Here is a 19,210-nt window from a genome sequence, read left to right as displayed (position 1 = left end):
TGTTAAACATGTTAAAGCAAGTTGCAAGTGAAAATCTATGTCTCTGACTGAGTTTGCATTACTGTGATTTGACCTCTCTGCTGGCTGAGATAAGCTCATTTTCAACGTCCAATTCAGAATGTGATAAAAACAGATCCAGCCATAAAATGCATCATTCTTTTTTGTTTTAGACAACATTTCATGCACTGTTAAACATGTTAAAGCAAGTTGCAAGTGAAAATCTATGTCTCTAACTGAGTTTGCATTACTGTGATTTGACCTCTCTGCTGGCTGAGATAAGCTCATTTTCAACGTCCAATTCAGAATGTGATAAAAACAGATCCAGCCATAAAATGCATCATTCTTTTTTGTTTTAGACAACATTTCATGCACTGTTAAACATGTTAAAGCAAGTTGCAAGTGAAAATCTATGTCTCTAACTGAGTTTGCATTACTGTGATTTGACCTCTCTGCTGGCTGAGATAAGCTCATTTTCAACGTCCAATTCAGAATGTAATAAAACCTGATCCAGCTATAAAATGCATCATTCTTTTTTGTTTTAGACAACATTTCATGCACTGTTAAACATGTTAAAGCAAGTTGCAAGTGAAAATCTATGTCTCTGACTGAGTTTGCATTACTGTAATTTGACCTCTCTGCTGGCTGAGATAAGCTCATTTTCAACGTCCATTTCAGAAAGTGATAAAACCAGATCCAGCCATAAAATGCATCATTCTTTCTTAATTTAGACAACATTTCATGCACTGTTAAACATGTTAAAGCAAGTTGCAAGTGAAAATCTATGTCTCTGACTAAGTTTGCATTACTGTGATTTGACCTCTCTGCTGGCTGAGATAAGCTCATTTTCAACGTCCAATTCAGAATGTAATAAAACCTGATCCAGCTATAAAATGCATCATTCTTTTTTGTTTTAGATAACATTTCATGCACTGTTAAACATGTTAAAGCAAGTTGCAAGTGAAAATCTATGTCTCTGACTGAGTTTGCATTACTGTGATTTGACCTCTCTGCTGGCTGAGATAAGCTCATTTTCAACGTCCAATTCAGAATGTAATAAAACCTGATCCAGCCATAAAATGCATCATTCTTTTTTGTTTTAGACAACATTTCATGCACTGTTAAACATGTTAAAGCAAGTTGGAAGTGAAAATCTATGTCTCTGACTGAGTTTGCATTACTGTGATTTGACCTCTCTGCTGGCTGAGATAAGCTCATTTTCAACGTCCAATTCAGAATGTAATAAAACCAGATCCAGCCATAAAATGCATCATTCTTTTTTGTTTTAGATAACATTTCATGCACTGTTAAACATGTTAAAGCAAGTTGCAAGTGAAAATCTATGTCTCTGACTGAGTTTGCATTACTGTGATTTGACCTCTCTGCTGGCTGAGATAAGCTCATTTTCAACGTCCAATTCAGAATGTAATAAAACCTGATCCAGCTATAAAATGCATCATTCTTTTTTGTTTTAGATAACATTTCATGCACTGTTAAACATGTTAAAGCAAGTTGCAAGTGAAAATCTATGTCTCTGACTGAGTTTGCATTACTGTGATTTGACCTCTCTGCTGGCTGAGATAAGCTCATTTTCAACGTCCAATTCAGAATGTAATAAAACCTGATCCAGCCATAAAATGCATCATTCTTTTTTGTTTTAGACAACATTTCATGCACTGTTAAACATGTTAAAGCAAGTTGGAAGTGAAAATCTATGTCTCTGACTGAGTTTGCATTACTGTGATTTGACCTCTCTGCTGGCTGAGATAAGCTCATTTTCAACGTCCAATTCAGAATGTAATAAAACCAGATCCAGCCATAAAATGCATCATTCTTTTTTGTTTTAGATAACATTTCATGCACTGTTAAACATGTTAAAGCAAGTTGCAAGTGAAAATCTATGTCTCTGACTGAGTTTGCATTACTGTGATTTGACCTCTCTGCTGGCTGAGATAAGCTCATTTTCAACGTCCAATTCAGAATGTAATAAAACCTGATCCAGCTATAAAATGCATCATTCTTTTTTGTTTTAGACAACATTTCATGCACTGTTAAACATGTTAAAGCAAGTTGCAAGTGAAAATCTATGTCTCTGACTGAGTTTGCATTACTGTGATTTGACCTCTCTGCTGGCTGAGATAAGCTCATTTTCAACGTCCAATTCAGAATGTAATAAAACCTGATCCAGCTATAAAATGCATCATTCTTTTTTGTTTTAGATAACATTTCCTGCACTGTTAAACATGTTAAAGCAAGTTGCAAGTGAAAATCTATGTCTCTGACTGAGTTTGCATTACTGTGATTTGACCTCTCTGCTGGCTGAGATGAGCTCATTTTCAACGTCCAATTCAGAATGTAATAAAACCTGATCCAGCTATAAAATGCATCATTCTTTTTTGTTTTAGATAACATTTCATGCACTGTTAAACATGTTAAAGCAAGTTGCAAGTGAAAATCTATGTCTCTGACTGAGTTTGCATTACTGTGATTTGACCTCTCTGCTGGCTGAGATAAGCTCATTTTTAACGTCCAATTCAGAATGTAATAAAACCAGATCCAGCCATAAAATGCATCATTCTTTTTTGTTTTAGACAACATTTCATGCACTGTTAAACATGTTAAAGCAAGTTGGAAGTGAAAATCTATGTCTCTGACTGAGTTTGCATTACTGTGATTTGACCTCTCTGCTGGCTGAGATAAGCTCATTTTCAACGTCCAATTCAGAATGTAATAAAACCAGATCCAGCCATAAAATGCATCATTCTTTTTTGTTTTAGATAACATTTCATGCACTGTTAAACATGTTAAAGCAAGTTGCAAGTGAAAATCTATGTCTCTGACTGAGTTTGCATTACTGTGATTTGACCTCTCTGCTGGCTGAGATAAGCTCATTTTCAACGTCCAATTCAGAAAGTGATAAAACCAGATCCAGCCATAAAATGCATCATTCTTTTTTGTTTTAGACAACATTTCATGCACTGTTAAACATGTTAAAGCAAGTTGCAAGTGAAAATCTATGTCTCTGACTGAGTTTGCATTACTGTGATTTGACCTCTCTGCTGGCTGAGATAAGCTCATTTTCAACGTCCAATTCAGAATGTGATAAAACCAGATCCAGCCATAAAATGCATCATTCTTTTTTAATTTAGACAACATTTCATGCACTGTTAAACATGTTAAAGCAAGTTGCAAGTGAAAATCTATGTCTCTGACTAAGTTTGCATTACTGTGATTTGACCTCTCTGCTGGCTGAGATAAGCTCATTTTCAACGTCCAATTCAGAATGTGATAAAACCTGATCCAGCTATAAAATGCATCATTCTTTTTTGTTTTAGACAACATTTCATGCACTGTTAAACATGTTAAAGCAAGTTGGAAGTGAAAATCTATGTCTCTGACTGAGTTTGCATTACTGTGATTTGACCTCTCTGCTGGCTGAGATAAGCTCATTTTCAACGTCCAATTCAGAATGTAATAAAACCAGATCCAGCCATAAAATGCATCATTCTTTTTTGTTTTAGATAACATTTCATGCACTGTTAAACATGTTAAAGCAAGTTGCAAGTGAAAATCTATGTCTCTAACTGAGTTTGCATTACTGTGATTTGACCTCTCTGCTGGCTGAGACAAGCTCATTTTCAACGTCCAATTCAGAATGTAATAAAACCAGATCCAGCCATAAAATGCATCATTCTTTTTTGTTTTAGACAACATTTCATGCACTGTTAAACATGTTAAAGCAAGTTGCAAGTGAAAATCTATGTCTCTGACTGAGTTTGCATTACTGTGATTTGACCTCTCTGCTGGCTGAGATAAGCTCATTTTCAACGTCCAATTCAGAATGTAATAAAACCAGATCCAGCCATAAAATGCATCATTCTTTTTTGTTTTAGATAACATTTCATGCACTGTTAAACATGTTAAAGCAAGTTGCAAGTGAAAATCTATGTCTCTGACTGAGTTTGCATTACTGTGATTTGACCTCTCTGCTGGCTGAGATAAGCTCATTTTCAACGTCCAATTCAGAATGTAATAAAACCAGATCCAGCCATAAAATGCATCATTCTTTTTTGTTTTAGACAACATTTCATGCACTGTTAAACATGTTAAAGCAAGTTGCAAGTGAAAATCTATGTCTCTGACTGAGTTTGCATTACTGTGATTTGACCTCTCTGCTGGCTGAGATAAGCTCATTTTCAACGTCCAATTCACAATGTAATAAAACCTGATCCAGCTATAAAATGCATCATTCTTTTTTGTTTTAGACAACATTTCATGCACTGTTAAACATGTTAAAGCAAGTTGCAAGTGAAAATCTATGTCTCTGACTGAGTTTGCATTACTGTGATTTGACCTCTCTGCTGGCTGAGATAAGCTCATTTTCAACGTCCAATTCAGAATGTAATAAAACCAGATCCAGCCATAAAATGCATCATTCTTTTTTGTTTTAGATAACATTTCATGCACTGTTAAACATGTTAAAGCAAGTTGCAAGTGAAAATCTATGTCTCTGACTGAGTTTGCATTACTGTGATTTGACCTCTCTGCTGGCTGAGATAAGCTCATTTTCAACGTCCAATTCAGAATGTAATAAAACCTGATCCAGCTATAAAATGCATCATTCTTTTTTGTTTTAGACAACATTTCATGCACTGTTAAACATGATAAAGCAAGTTGCAAGTGAAAATCTATGTCTCTGACTGAGTTTGCATTACTGTGATTTGACCTCTCTGCTGGCTGAGATAAGCTCATTTTCAACGTCCAATTCAGAATGTAATAAAACCAGATCCAGCCATAAAATGCATCATTCTTTTTTGTTTTAGACAACATTTCATGCACTGTTAAACATGTTAAAGCAAGTTGCAAGTGAAAATCTATGTCTCTGACTGAGTTTGCATTACTGTGATTTGACCTCTCTGCTGGCTGAGATAAGCTCATTTTCAACGTCCAATTCAGAATGTAATAAAACCAGATCCAGCCATAAAATGCATCATTCTTTTTTGTTTTAGATAACATTTCATGCACTGTTAAACATGTTAAAGCAAGTTGCAAGTGAAAATCTATGTCTCTGACTGAGTTTGCATTACTGTGATTTGACCTCTCTGCTGGCTGAGATAAGCTCATTTTCAACGTCCAATTCAGAATGTGATAAAAACAGATCCAGCCATAAAATGCATCATTCTTTTTTGTTTTAGACAACATTTCATGCACTGTTAAACATGTTAAAGCAAGTTGCAAGTGAAAATCTATGTCTCTAACTGAGTTTGCATTACTGTGATTTGACCTCTCTGCTGGCTGAGATAAGCTCATTTTCAACGTCCAATTCAGAATGTGATAAAAACAGATCCAGCCATAAAATGCATCATTCTTTTTTGTTTTAGACAACATTTCATGCACTGTTAAACATGTTAAAGCAAGTTGCAAGTGAAAATCTATGTCTCTAACTGAGTTTGCATTACTGTGATTTGACCTCTCTGCTGGCTGAGATAAGCTCATTTTCAACGTCCAATTCAGAATGTAATAAAACCTGATCCAGCTATAAAATGCATCATTCTTTTTTGTTTTAGACAACATTTCATGCACTGTTAAACATGTTAAAGCAAGTTGCAAGTGAAAATCTATGTCTCTGACTGAGTTTGCATTACTGTAATTTGACCTCTCTGCTGGCTGAGATAAGCTCATTTTCAACGTCCATTTCAGAAAGTGATAAAACCAGATCCAGCCATAAAATGCATCATTCTTTCTTAATTTAGACAACATTTCATGCACTGTTAAACATGTTAAAGCAAGTTGCAAGTGAAAATCTATGTCTCTGACTAAGTTTGCATTACTGTGATTTGACCTCTCTGCTGGCTGAGATAAGCTCATTTTCAACGTCCAATTCAGAATGTAATAAAACCTGATCCAGCTATAAAATGCATCATTCTTTTTTGTTTTAGATAACATTTCATGCACTGTTAAACATGTTAAAGCAAGTTGCAAGTGAAAATCTATGTCTCTGACTGAGTTTGCATTACTGTGATTTGACCTCTCTGCTGGCTGAGATAAGCTCATTTTCAACGTCCAATTCAGAATGTAATAAAACCTGATCCAGCCATAAAATGCATCATTCTTTTTTGTTTTAGACAACATTTCATGCACTGTTAAACATGTTAAAGCAAGTTGGAAGTGAAAATCTATGTCTCTGACTGAGTTTGCATTACTGTGATTTGACCTCTCTGCTGGCTGAGATAAGCTCATTTTCAACGTCCAATTCAGAATGTAATAAAACCAGATCCAGCCATAAAATGCATCATTCTTTTTTGTTTTAGATAACATTTCATGCACTGTTAAACATGTTAAAGCAAGTTGCAAGTGAAAATCTATGTCTCTGACTGAGTTTGCATTACTGTGATTTGACCTCTCTGCTGGCTGAGATAAGCTCATTTTCAACGTCCAATTCAGAATGTAATAAAACCTGATCCAGCTATAAAATGCATCATTCTTTTTTGTTTTAGATAACATTTCATGCACTGTTAAACATGTTAAAGCAAGTTGCAAGTGAAAATCTATGTCTCTGACTGAGTTTGCATTACTGTGATTTGACCTCTCTGCTGGCTGAGATAAGCTCATTTTCAACGTCCAATTCAGAATGTAATAAAACCTGATCCAGCCATAAAATGCATCATTCTTTTTTGTTTTAGACAACATTTCATGCACTGTTAAACATGTTAAAGCAAGTTGGAAGTGAAAATCTATGTCTCTGACTGAGTTTGCATTACTGTGATTTGACCTCTCTGCTGGCTGAGATAAGCTCATTTTCAACGTCCAATTCAGAATGTAATAAAACCAGATCCAGCCATAAAATGCATCATTCTTTTTTGTTTTAGATAACATTTCATGCACTGTTAAACATGTTAAAGCAAGTTGCAAGTGAAAATCTATGTCTCTGACTGAGTTTGCATTACTGTGATTTGACCTCTCTGCTGGCTGAGATAAGCTCATTTTCAACGTCCAATTCAGAATGTAATAAAACCTGATCCAGCTATAAAATGCATCATTCTTTTTTGTTTTAGACAACATTTCATGCACTGTTAAACATGTTAAAGCAAGTTGCAAGTGAAAATCTATGTCTCTGACTGAGTTTGCATTACTGTGATTTGACCTCTCTGCTGGCTGAGATAAGCTCATTTTCAACGTCCAATTCAGAATGTAATAAAACCTGATCCAGCTATAAAATGCATCATTCTTTTTTGTTTTAGATAACATTTCCTGCACTGTTAAACATGTTAAAGCAAGTTGCAAGTGAAAATCTATGTCTCTGACTGAGTTTGCATTACTGTGATTTGACCTCTCTGCTGGCTGAGATGAGCTCATTTTCAACGTCCAATTCAGAATGTAATAAAACCTGATCCAGCTATAAAATGCATCATTCTTTTTTGTTTTAGATAACATTTCATGCACTGTTAAACATGTTAAAGCAAGTTGCAAGTGAAAATCTATGTCTCTGACTGAGTTTGCATTACTGTGATTTGACCTCTCTGCTGGCTGAGATAAGCTCATTTTTAACGTCCAATTCAGAATGTAATAAAACCAGATCCAGCCATAAAATGCATCATTCTTTTTTGTTTTAGACAACATTTCATGCACTGTTAAACATGTTAAAGCAAGTTGGAAGTGAAAATCTATGTCTCTGACTGAGTTTGCATTACTGTGATTTGACCTCTCTGCTGGCTGAGATAAGCTCATTTTCAACGTCCAATTCAGAATGTAATAAAACCAGATCCAGCCATAAAATGCATCATTCTTTTTTGTTTTAGATAACATTTCATGCACTGTTAAACATGTTAAAGCAAGTTGCAAGTGAAAATCTATGTCTCTGACTGAGTTTGCATTACTGTGATTTGACCTCTCTGCTGGCTGAGATAAGCTCATTTTCAACGTCCAATTCAGAAAGTGATAAAACCAGATCCAGCCATAAAATGCATCATTCTTTTTTGTTTTAGACAACATTTCATGCACTGTTAAACATGTTAAAGCAAGTTGCAAGTGAAAATCTATGTCTCTGACTGAGTTTGCATTACTGTGATTTGACCTCTCTGCTGGCTGAGATAAGCTCATTTTCAACGTCCAATTCAGAATGTGATAAAACCAGATCCAGCCATAAAATGCATCATTCTTTTTTAATTTAGACAACATTTCATGCACTGTTAAACATGTTAAAGCAAGTTGCAAGTGAAAATCTATGTCTCTGACTAAGTTTGCATTACTGTGATTTGACCTCTCTGCTGGCTGAGATAAGCTCATTTTCAACGTCCAATTCAGAATGTGATAAAACCTGATCCAGCTATAAAATGCATCATTCTTTTTTGTTTTAGACAACATTTCATGCACTGTTAAACATGTTAAAGCAAGTTGGAAGTGAAAATCTATGTCTCTGACTGAGTTTGCATTACTGTGATTTGACCTCTCTGCTGGCTGAGATAAGCTCATTTTCAACGTCCAATTCAGAATGTAATAAAACCAGATCCAGCCATAAAATGCATCATTCTTTTTTGTTTTAGATAACATTTCATGCACTGTTAAACATGTTAAAGCAAGTTGCAAGTGAAAATCTATGTCTCTAACTGAGTTTGCATTACTGTGATTTGACCTCTCTGCTGGCTGAGACAAGCTCATTTTCAACGTCCAATTCAGAATGTAATAAAACCAGATCCAGCCATAAAATGCATCATTCTTTTTTGTTTTAGACAACATTTCATGCACTGTTAAACATGTTAAAGCAAGTTGCAAGTGAAAATCTATGTCTCTGACTGAGTTTGCATTACTGTGATTTGACCTCTCTGCTGGCTGAGATAAGCTCATTTTCAACGTCCAATTCAGAATGTAATAAAACCAGATCCAGCCATAAAATGCATCATTCTTTTTTGTTTTAGATAACATTTCATGCACTGTTAAACATGTTAAAGCAAGTTGCAAGTGAAAATCTATGTCTCTGACTGAGTTTGCATTACTGTGATTTGACCTCTCTGCTGGCTGAGATAAGCTCATTTTCAACGTCCAATTCAGAATGTAATAAAACCAGATCCAGCCATAAAATGCATCATTCTTTTTTGTTTTAGACAACATTTCATGCACTGTTAAACATGTTAAAGCAAGTTGCAAGTGAAAATCTATGTCTCTGACTGAGTTTGCATTACTGTGATTTGACCTCTCTGCTGGCTGAGATAAGCTCATTTTCAACGTCCAATTCAGAATGTAATAAAACCTGATCCAGCTATAAAATGCATCATTCTTTTTTGTTTTAGACAACATTTCATGCACTGTTAAACATGTTAAAGCAAGTTGCAAGTGAAAATATATGTCTCTGACTGAGTTTGCATTACTGTGATTTGACCTCTCTGCTGGCTGAGATAAGCTCATTTTCAACGTCCAATTCAGAATGTAATAAAACCAGATCCAGCCATAAAATGCATCATTCTTTTTTGTTTTAGACAACATTTCATGCACTGTTAAACATGTTAAAGCAAGTTGGAAGTGAAAATCTATGTCTCTGACTGAGTTTGCATTACTGTGATTTGACCTCTCTGCTGGCTGAGATAAGCTCATTTTCAACGTCCAATTCAGAATGTAATAAAACCAGATCCAGCCATAAAATGCATCATTCTTTTTTGTTTTAGATAACATTTCATGCACTGTTAAACATGTTAAAGCAAGTTGCAAGTGAAAATCTATGTCTCTGACTGAGTTTGCATTACTGTGATTTGACCTCTCTGCTGGCTGAGATAAGCTCATTTTCAACGTCCAATTCAGAATGTAATAAAACCTGATCCAGCTATAAAATGCATCATTCTTTTTTGTTTTAGACAACATTTCATGCACTCTTAAACATGTTAAAGCAAGTTGCAAGTGAAAATCTATGTCTCTGACTGAGTTTGCATTACTGTAATTTGACCTCTCTGCTGGCTGAGATAAGCTCATTTTCAACGTCCATTTCAGAAAGTGATAAAACCAGATCCAGCCATAAAATGCATCATTCTTTTTTAATTTAGACAACATTTCATGCACTGTTAAACATGTTAAAGCAAGTTGCAAGTGAAAATCTATGTCTCTGACTAAGTTTGCATTACTGTGATTTGACCTCTCTGCTGGCTGAGATAAGCTCATTTTCAACGTCCAATTCAGAATGTGATAAAACCTGATCCAGCTATAAAATGCATCATTCTTTTTTGTTTTAGACAACATTTCATGCACTGTTAAACATGTTAAAGCAAGTTGCAAGTGAAAATCTATGTCTCTGACTGAGTTTGCATTACTTTGATTTGACCTCTCTGCTGGCTGAGATAAGCTCATTTTCAACGTCCAATTCAGAATGTGATAAAAACAGATCCAGCCATAAAATGCATCATTCTTTTTTGTTTTAGACAACATTTCATGCACTGTTAAACATGTTAAAGCAAATTGCAAGTGAAAATCTATGTCTCTAACTGAGTTTGCATTACTGTGATTTGACCTCTCTGCTGGCTGAGATAAGCTCATTTTCAACGTCCAATTCAGAATGTAATAAAACCTGATCCAGCTATAAAATGCATCATTCTTTTTTGTTTTAGACAACATTTCATGCACTGTTAAACATGTTAAAGCAAGTTGCAAGTGAAAATCTATGTCTCTGACTGAGTTTGCATTACTGTAATTTGACCTCTCTGCTGGCTGAGATAAGCTCATTTTCAACGTCCATTTCAGAAAGTGATAAAACCAGATCCAGCCATAAAATGCATCATTCTTTCTTAATTTAGACAACATTTCATGCACTGTTAAACATGTTAAAGCAAGTTGCAAGTGAAAATCTATGTCTCTGACTAAGTTTGCATTACTGTGATTTGACCTCTCTGCTGGCTGAGATAAGCTCATTTTCAACGTCCAATTCAGAATGTAATAAAACCTGATCCAGCTATAAAATGCATCATTCTTTTTTGTTTTAGATAACATTTCATGCACTGTTAAACATGTTAAAGCAAGTTGCAAGTGAAAATCTATGTCTCTGACTGAGTTTGCATTACTGTGATTTGACCTCTCTGCTGGCTGAGATAAGCTCATTTTCAATGTCCAATTCAGAATGTAATAAAACCTGATCCAGCCATAAAATGCATCATTCTTTTTTGTTTTAGACAACATTTCATGCACTGTTAAACATGTTAAAGCAAGTTGGAAGTGAAAATCTATGTCTCTGACTGAGTTTGCATTACTGTGATTTGACCTCTCTGCTGGCTGAGATAAGCTCATTTTCAACGTCCAATTCAGAATGTAATAAAACCAGATCCAGCCATAAAATGCATCATTCTTTTTTGTTTTAGATAACATTTCATGCACTGTTAAACATGTTAAAGCAAGTTGCAAGTGAAAATCTATGTCTCTGACTGAGTTTGCATTACTGTGATTTGACCTCTCTGCTGGCTGAGATAAGCTCATTTTCAACGTCCAATTCAGAATGTAATAAAACCTGATCCAGCTATAAAATGCATCATTCTTTTTTGTTTTAGACAACATTTCATGCACTGTTAAACATGTTAAAGCAAGTTGCAAGTGAAAATCTATGTCTCTGACTGAGTTTGCATTACTGTGATTTGACCTCTCTGCTGGCTGAGATAAGCTCATTTTCAACGTCCAATTCAGAATGTAATAAAACCTGATCCAGCTATAAAATGCATCATTCTTTTTTGTTTTAGATAACATTTCCTGCACTGTTAAACATGTTAAAGCAAGTTGCAAGTGAAAATCTATGTCTCTGACTGAGTTTGCATTACTGTGATTTGACCTCTCTGCTGGCTGAGATAAGCTCATTTTCAACGTCCAATTCAGAATGTAATAAAACCTGATCCAGCTATAAAATGCATCATTCTTTTTTGTTTTAGATAACATTTCATGCACTGTTAAACATGTTAAAGCAAGTTGCAAGTGAAAATCTATGTCTCTGACTGAGTTTGCATTACTGTGATTTGACCTCTCTGCTGGCTGAGATAAGCTCATTTTTAACGTCCAATTCAGAATGTAATAAAACCAGATCCAGCCATAAAATGCATCATTCTTTTTTGTTTTAGACAACATTTCATGCACTGTTAAACATGTTAAAGCAAGTTGGAAGTGAAAATCTATGTCTCTGACTGAGTTTGCATTACTGTGATTTGACCTCTCTGCTGGCTGAGATAAGCTCATTTTCAACGTCCAATTCAGAATGTAATAAAACCAGATCCAGCCATAAAATGCATCATTCTTTTTTGTTTTAGATAACATTTCATGCACTGTTAAACATGTTAAAGCAAGTTGCAAGTGAAAATCTATGTCTCTGACTGAGTTTGCATTACTGTGATTTGACCTCTCTGCTGGCTGAGATAAGCTCATTTTCAACGTCCAATTCAGAATGTAATAAAACCTGATCCAGCTATAAAATGCATCATTCTTTTTTGTTTTAGACAACATTTCATGCACTGTTAAACATTTTAAAGCAAGTTGCAAGTGAAAATCTATGTCTCTGACTGAGTTTGCATTACTGTAATTTGACCTCTCTGCTGGCTGAGATAAGCTCATTTTCAACGTCCATTTCAGAAAGTGATAAAACCAGATCCAGCCATAAAATGCATCATTCTTTTTTAATTTAGACAACATTTCATGCACTGTTAAACATGTTAAAGCAAGTTGCAAGTGAAAATCTATGTCTCTGACTAAGTTTGCATTACTGTGATTTGACCTCTCTGCTGGCTGAGATAAGCTCATTTTCAACGTCCAATTCAGAATGTGATAAAACCTGATCCAGCTATAAAATGCATCATTCTTTTTTGTTTTAGACAACATTTCATGCACTGTTAAACATGTTAAAGCAAGTTGGAAGTGAAAATCTATGTCTCTGACTGAGTTTGCATTACTGTGATTTGACCTCTCTGCTGGCTGAGATAAGCTCATTTTCAACGTCCAATTCAGAATGTAATAAAACCAGATCCAGCCATAAAATGCATCATTCTTTTTTGTTTTAGATAACATTTCATGCACTGTTAAACATGTTAAAGCAAGTTGCAAGTGAAAATCTATGTCTCTAACTGAGTTTGCATTACTGTGATTTGACCTCTCTGCTGGCTGAGATAAGCTCATTTTCAACGTCCAATTCAGAATGTAATAAAACCTGATCCAGCTATAAAATGCATCATTCTTTTTTGTTTTAGACAACATTTCATGCACTGTTAAACATGTTAAAGCAAGTTGCAAGTGAAAATCTATGTCTCTGACTGAGTTTGCATTACTGTAATTTGACCTCTCTGCTGGCTGAGATAAGCTCATTTTCAACGTCCATTTCAGAAAGTGATAAAACCAGATCCAGCCATAAAATGCATCATTCTTTTTTAATTTAGACAACATTTCATGCACTGTTAAACATGTTAAAGCAAGTTGCAAGTGAAAATCTATGTCTCTGACTGAGTTTGCATTACTGTGATTTGACCTCTCTGCTGGCTGAGATAAGCTCATTTTCAACGTCCAATTCAGAATGTAATAAAACCAGATCCAGCCATAAAATGCATCATTCTTTTTTGTTTTAGACAACATTTCATGCACTGTTAAACATGTTAAAGCAAGTTGCAAGTGAAAATCTATGTCTCTGACTGAGTTTGCATTACTGTGATTTGACCTCTCTGCTGGCTGAGATAAGCTCATTTTCTACGTCCATTTCAGAAAGTGATAAAACCAGATCCAGCCATAAAATGCATCATTTTTTTTAATTTAGACAACATTTCATGCACTGTTAAACATGTTAAAGCAAGTTGCAAGTGAAAATCTATGTCTCTGACTAAGTTTGCATTACTGTGATTTGACCTCTCTGCTGGCTGAGATAAGCTCATTTTCAACGTCCAATTCAGAATGTAATAAAACCTGATCCAGCTATAAAATGCATCATTCTTTTTTGTTTTAGATAACATTTCATGCACTGTTAAACATGTTAAAGCAAGTTGCAAGTGAAAATCTATGTCTCTGACTGAGTTTGCATTACTGTGATTTGACCTCTCTGCTGGCTGAGATAAGCTCATTTTCAACGTCCAATTCAGAATGTAATAAAACCTGATCCAGCTATAAAATGCATCATTCTTTTTTGTTTTAGACAACATTTCATGCACTGTTAAACATGTTAAAGCAAGTTGCAAGTGAAAATCTATGTCTCTGACTGAGTTTGCATTACTGTGATTTGACCTCTCTGCTGGCTGAGATAAGCTCATTTTCAACGTCCAATTCAGAATGTAATAAAACCAGATCCAGCCATAAAATGCATCATTCTTTTTTGTTTTAGATAACATTTCATGCACTGTTAAACATGTTAAAGCAAGTTGCAAGTGAAAATCTATGTCTCTGACTGAGTTTGCATTACTGTGATTTGACCTCTCTGCTGGCTGAGATAAGCTCATTTTCAACGTCCAATTCAGAATGTAATAAAACCTGATCCAGCCATAAAATGCATCATTCTTTTTTGTTTTAGACAACATTTCATGCACTGTTAAACATGTTAAAGCAAGTTGCAAGTGAAAATCTATGTCTCTGACTGAGTTTGCATTACTGTGATTTGACCTCTCTGCTGGCTGAGATAAGCTCATTTTCAACGTCCAATTCAGAATGTAATAAAACCTGATCCAGCTATAAAATGCATCATTCTTTTTTGTTTTAGACAACATTTCATGCACTGTTAAACATGTTAAAGCAAGTTGCAAGTGAAAATCTATGTCTCTGACTGAGTTTGCATTACTGTGATTTGACCTCTCTGCTGGCTGAGATAAGCTCATTTTCAACGTCCAATTCAGAATGTAATAAAACCAGATCCAGCCATAAAATGCATCATTCTTTTTTGTTTTAGATAACATTTCATGCACTGTTAAACATGTTAAAGCAAGTTGCAAGTGAAAATCTATGTCTCTGACTGAGTTTGCATTACTGTGATTTGACCTCTCTGCTGGCTGAGATAAGCTCATTTTCAACGTCCAATTCAGAATGTAATAAAACCTGATCCAGCTATAAAATGCATCATTCTTTTTTGTTTTAGACAACATTTCATGCACTGTTAAACATGATAAAGCAAGTTGCAAGTGAAAATCTATGTCTCTGACTGAGTTTGCATTACTGTGATTTGACCTCTCTGCTGGCTGAGATAAGCTCATTTTCAACGTCCAATTCAGAATGTAATAAAACCAGATCCAGCCATAAAATGCATCATTCTTTTTTGTTTTAGACAACATTTCATGCACTGTTAAACATGTTAAAGCAAGTTGCAAGTGAAAATCTATGTCTCTGACTGAGTTTGCATTACTGTGATTTGACCTCTCTGCTGGCTGAGATAAGCTCATTTTCAACGTCCAATTCAGAATGTAATAAAACCAGATCCAGCCATAAAATGCATCATTCTTTTTTGTTTTAGATAACATTTCATGCACTGTTAAACATGTTAAAGCAAGTTGCAAGTGAAAATCTATGTCTCTGACTGAGTTTGCATTACTGTGATTTGACCTCTCTGCTGGCTGAGATAAGCTCATTTTCAACGTCCAATTCAGAATGTAATAAAACCAGATCCAGCCATAAAATGCATCATTCTTTTTTGTTTTAGACAACATTTCATGCACTGTTAAACATGTTAAAGCAAGTTGCAAGTGAAAATCTATGTCTCTGACTGAGTTTGCATTACTGTGATTTGACCTCTCTGCTGGCTGAGATAAGCTCATTTTCAACGTCCAATTCAGAATGTAATAAAACCTGATCCAGCTATAAAATGCATCATTCTTTTTTGTTTTAGACAACATTTCATGCACTGTTAAACATGTTAAAGCAAGTTGCAAGTGAAAATATATGTCTCTGACTGAGTTTGCATTACTGTGATTTGACCTCTCTGCTGGCTGAGATAAGCTCATTTTCAACGTCCAATTCAGAATGTAATAAAACCAGATCCAGCCATAAAATGCATCATTCTTTTTTGTTTTAGACAACATTTCATGCACTGTTAAACATGTTAAAGCAAGTTGGAAGTGAAAATCTATGTCTCTGACTGAGTTTGCATTACTGTGATTTGACCTCTCTGCTGGCTGAGATAAGCTCATTTTCAACGTCCAATTCAGAATGTAATAAAACCAGATCCAGCCATAAAATGCATCATTCTTTTTTGTTTTAGATAACATTTCATGCACTGTTAAACATGTTAAAGCAAGTTGCAAGTGAAAATCTATGTCTCTGACTGAGTTTGCATTACTGTGATTTGACCTCTCTGCTGGCTGAGATAAGCTCATTTTCAACGTCCAATTCAGAATGTAATAAAACCTGATCCAGCTATAAAATGCATCATTCTTTTTTGTTTTAGACAACATTTCATGCACTCTTAAACATGTTAAAGCAAGTTGCAAGTGAAAATCTATGTCTCTGACTGAGTTTGCATTACTGTAATTTGACCTCTCTGCTGGCTGAGATAAGCTCATTTTCAACGTCCATTTCAGAAAGTGATAAAACCAGATCCAGCCATAAAATGCATCATTCTTTTTTAATTTAGACAACATTTCATGCACTGTTAAACATGTTAAAGCAAGTTGCAAGTGAAAATCTATGTCTCTGACTAAGTTTGCATTACTGTGATTTGACCTCTCTGCTGGCTGAGATAAGCTCATTTTCAACGTCCAATTCAGAATGTGATAAAACCTGATCCAGCTATAAAATGCATCATTCTTTTTTGTTTTAGACAACATTTCATGCACTGTTAAACATGTTAAAGCAAGTTGCAAGTGAAAATCTATGTCTCTGACTGAGTTTGCATTACTTTGATTTGACCTCTCTGCTGGCTGAGATAAGCTCATTTTCAACGTCCAATTCAGAATGTGATAAAAACAGATCCAGCCATAAAATGCATCATTCTTTTTTGTTTTAGACAACATTTCATGCACTGTTAAACATGTTAAAGCAAGTTGCAAGTGAAAATCTATGTCTCTAACTGAGTTTGCATTACTGTGATTTGACCTCTCTGCTGGCTGAGATAAGCTCATTTTCAACGTCCAATTCAGAATGTAATAAAACCAGATCCAGCCATAAAATGCATCATTCTTTTTTGTTTTAGACAACATTTCATGCACTGTTAAACATGTTAAAGCAAGTTGCAAGTGAAAATCTATGTCTCTGACTGAGTTTGCATTACTGTGATTTGACCTCTCTGCTGGCTGAGATAAGCTCATTTTCTACGTCCATTTCAGAAAGTGATAAAACCAGATCCAGCCATAAAATGCATCATTTTTTTTTAATTTAGACAACATTTCATGCACTGTTAAACATGTTAAAGCAAGTTGCAAGTGAAAATCTATGTCTCTGACTAAGTTTGCATTACTGTGATTTGACCTCTCTGCTGGCTGAGATAAGCTCATTTTCAACGTCCAATTCAGAATGTAATAAAACCTGATCCAGCTATAAAATGCATCATTCTTTTTTGTTTTAGATAACATTTCATGCACTGTTAAACATGTTAAAGCAAGTTGCAAGTGAAAATCTATGTCTCTGACTGAGTTTGCATTACTGTGATTTGACCTCTCTGCTGGCTGAGATAAGCTCATTTTCAACGTCCAATTCAGAATGTAATAAAACCTGATCCAGCTATAAAATGCATCATTCTTTTTTGTTTTAGACAACATTTCATGCACTGTTAAACATGTTAAAGCAAGTTGCAAGTGAAAATCTATGTCTCTGACTGAGTTTGCATTACTGTGATTTGACCTCTCTGCTGGCTGAGATAAGCTCATTTTCAACGTCCAATTCAGAATGTAATAAAACCAGATCCAGCCATAAAATGCATCATTCTTTTTTGTTTTAGATAACATTTCATGCACTGTTAAACATGTTAAAGCAAGTTGCAAGTGAAAATCTATGTCTCTGACTGAGTTTGCATTACTGTGATTTGACCTCTCTGCTGGCTGAGATAAGCTCATTTTCAACGTCCAATTCAGAATGTAATAAAACCTGATCCAGCCATAAAATGCATCATTCTTTTTTGTTTTAGACAACATTTCATGCACTGTTAAACATGTTAAAGCAAGTTGCAAGTGAAAATCTATGTCTCTGACTGAGTTTGCATTACTGTGATTTGACCTCTCTGCTGGCTGAGATAAGCTCATTTTCAACGTCCAATTCAGAATGTAATAAAACCTGATCCAGCTATAAAATGCATCATTCTTTTTTGTTTTAGACAACATTTCATGCACTGTTAAACATGTTAAAGCAAGTTGCAAGTGAAAATCTATGTCTCTGACTGAGTTTGCATTACTGTGATTTGACCTCTCTGCTGGCTGAGATAAGCTCATTTTCAACGTCCAATTCAGAATGTAATAAAACCAGATCCAGCCATAAAATGCATCATTCTTTTTTGTTTTAGATAACATTTCATGCACTGTTAAACATGTTAAAGCAAGTTGCAAGTGAAAATCTATGTCTCTGACTGAGTTTGCATTACTGTGATTTGACCTCTCTGCTGGCTGAGATAAGCTCATTTTCAACGTCCAATTCAGAATGTAATAAAACCTGATCCAGCTATAAAATGCATCATTCTTTTTTGTTTTAGACAACATTTCATGCACTGTTAAACATGATAAAGCAAGTTGCAAGTGAAAATCTATGTCTCTGACTGAGTTTGCATTACTGTGATTTGACCTCTCTGCTGGCTGAGATAAGCTCATTTTCAACGTCCAATTCAGAATGTAATAAAACCAGATCCAGCCATAAAATGCATCATTCTTTTTTGTTTTAGACAACATTTCATGCACTGTTAAACATGTTAAAGCAAGTTGCAAGTGAAAATCTATGTCTCTGACTGAGTTTGCATTACTGTGATTTGACCTCTCTGCTGGCTGAGATAAGCTCATTTTCAACGTCCAATTCAGAATGTAATAAAACCAGATCCAGCCATAAAATGCATCATTCTTTTTTGTTTTAGATAACATTTCATGCACTGTTAAACATGTTAAAGCAAGTTGCAAGTGAAAATCTATGTCTCTGACTGAGTTTGCATTACTGTGATTTGACCTCTCTGCTGGCTGAGATAAGCTCATTTTCAACGTCCAATTCAGAATGTAATAAAACCAGATCCAGCCATAAAATGCATCATTCTTTTTTGTTTTAGACAACATTTCATGCACTGTTAAACATGTTAAAGCAAGTTGCAAGTGAAAATCTATGTCTCTGACTGAGT

Source organism: Danio rerio, chromosome 17 (genome assembly GCF_049306965.1).
Source record: "Danio rerio strain Tuebingen ecotype United States chromosome 17, GRCz12tu, whole genome shotgun sequence".
NCBI lineage: Eukaryota > Metazoa > Chordata > Actinopteri > Cypriniformes > Danionidae > Danio > Danio rerio.
This window is presented reverse-complemented; position numbering follows the sequence as displayed.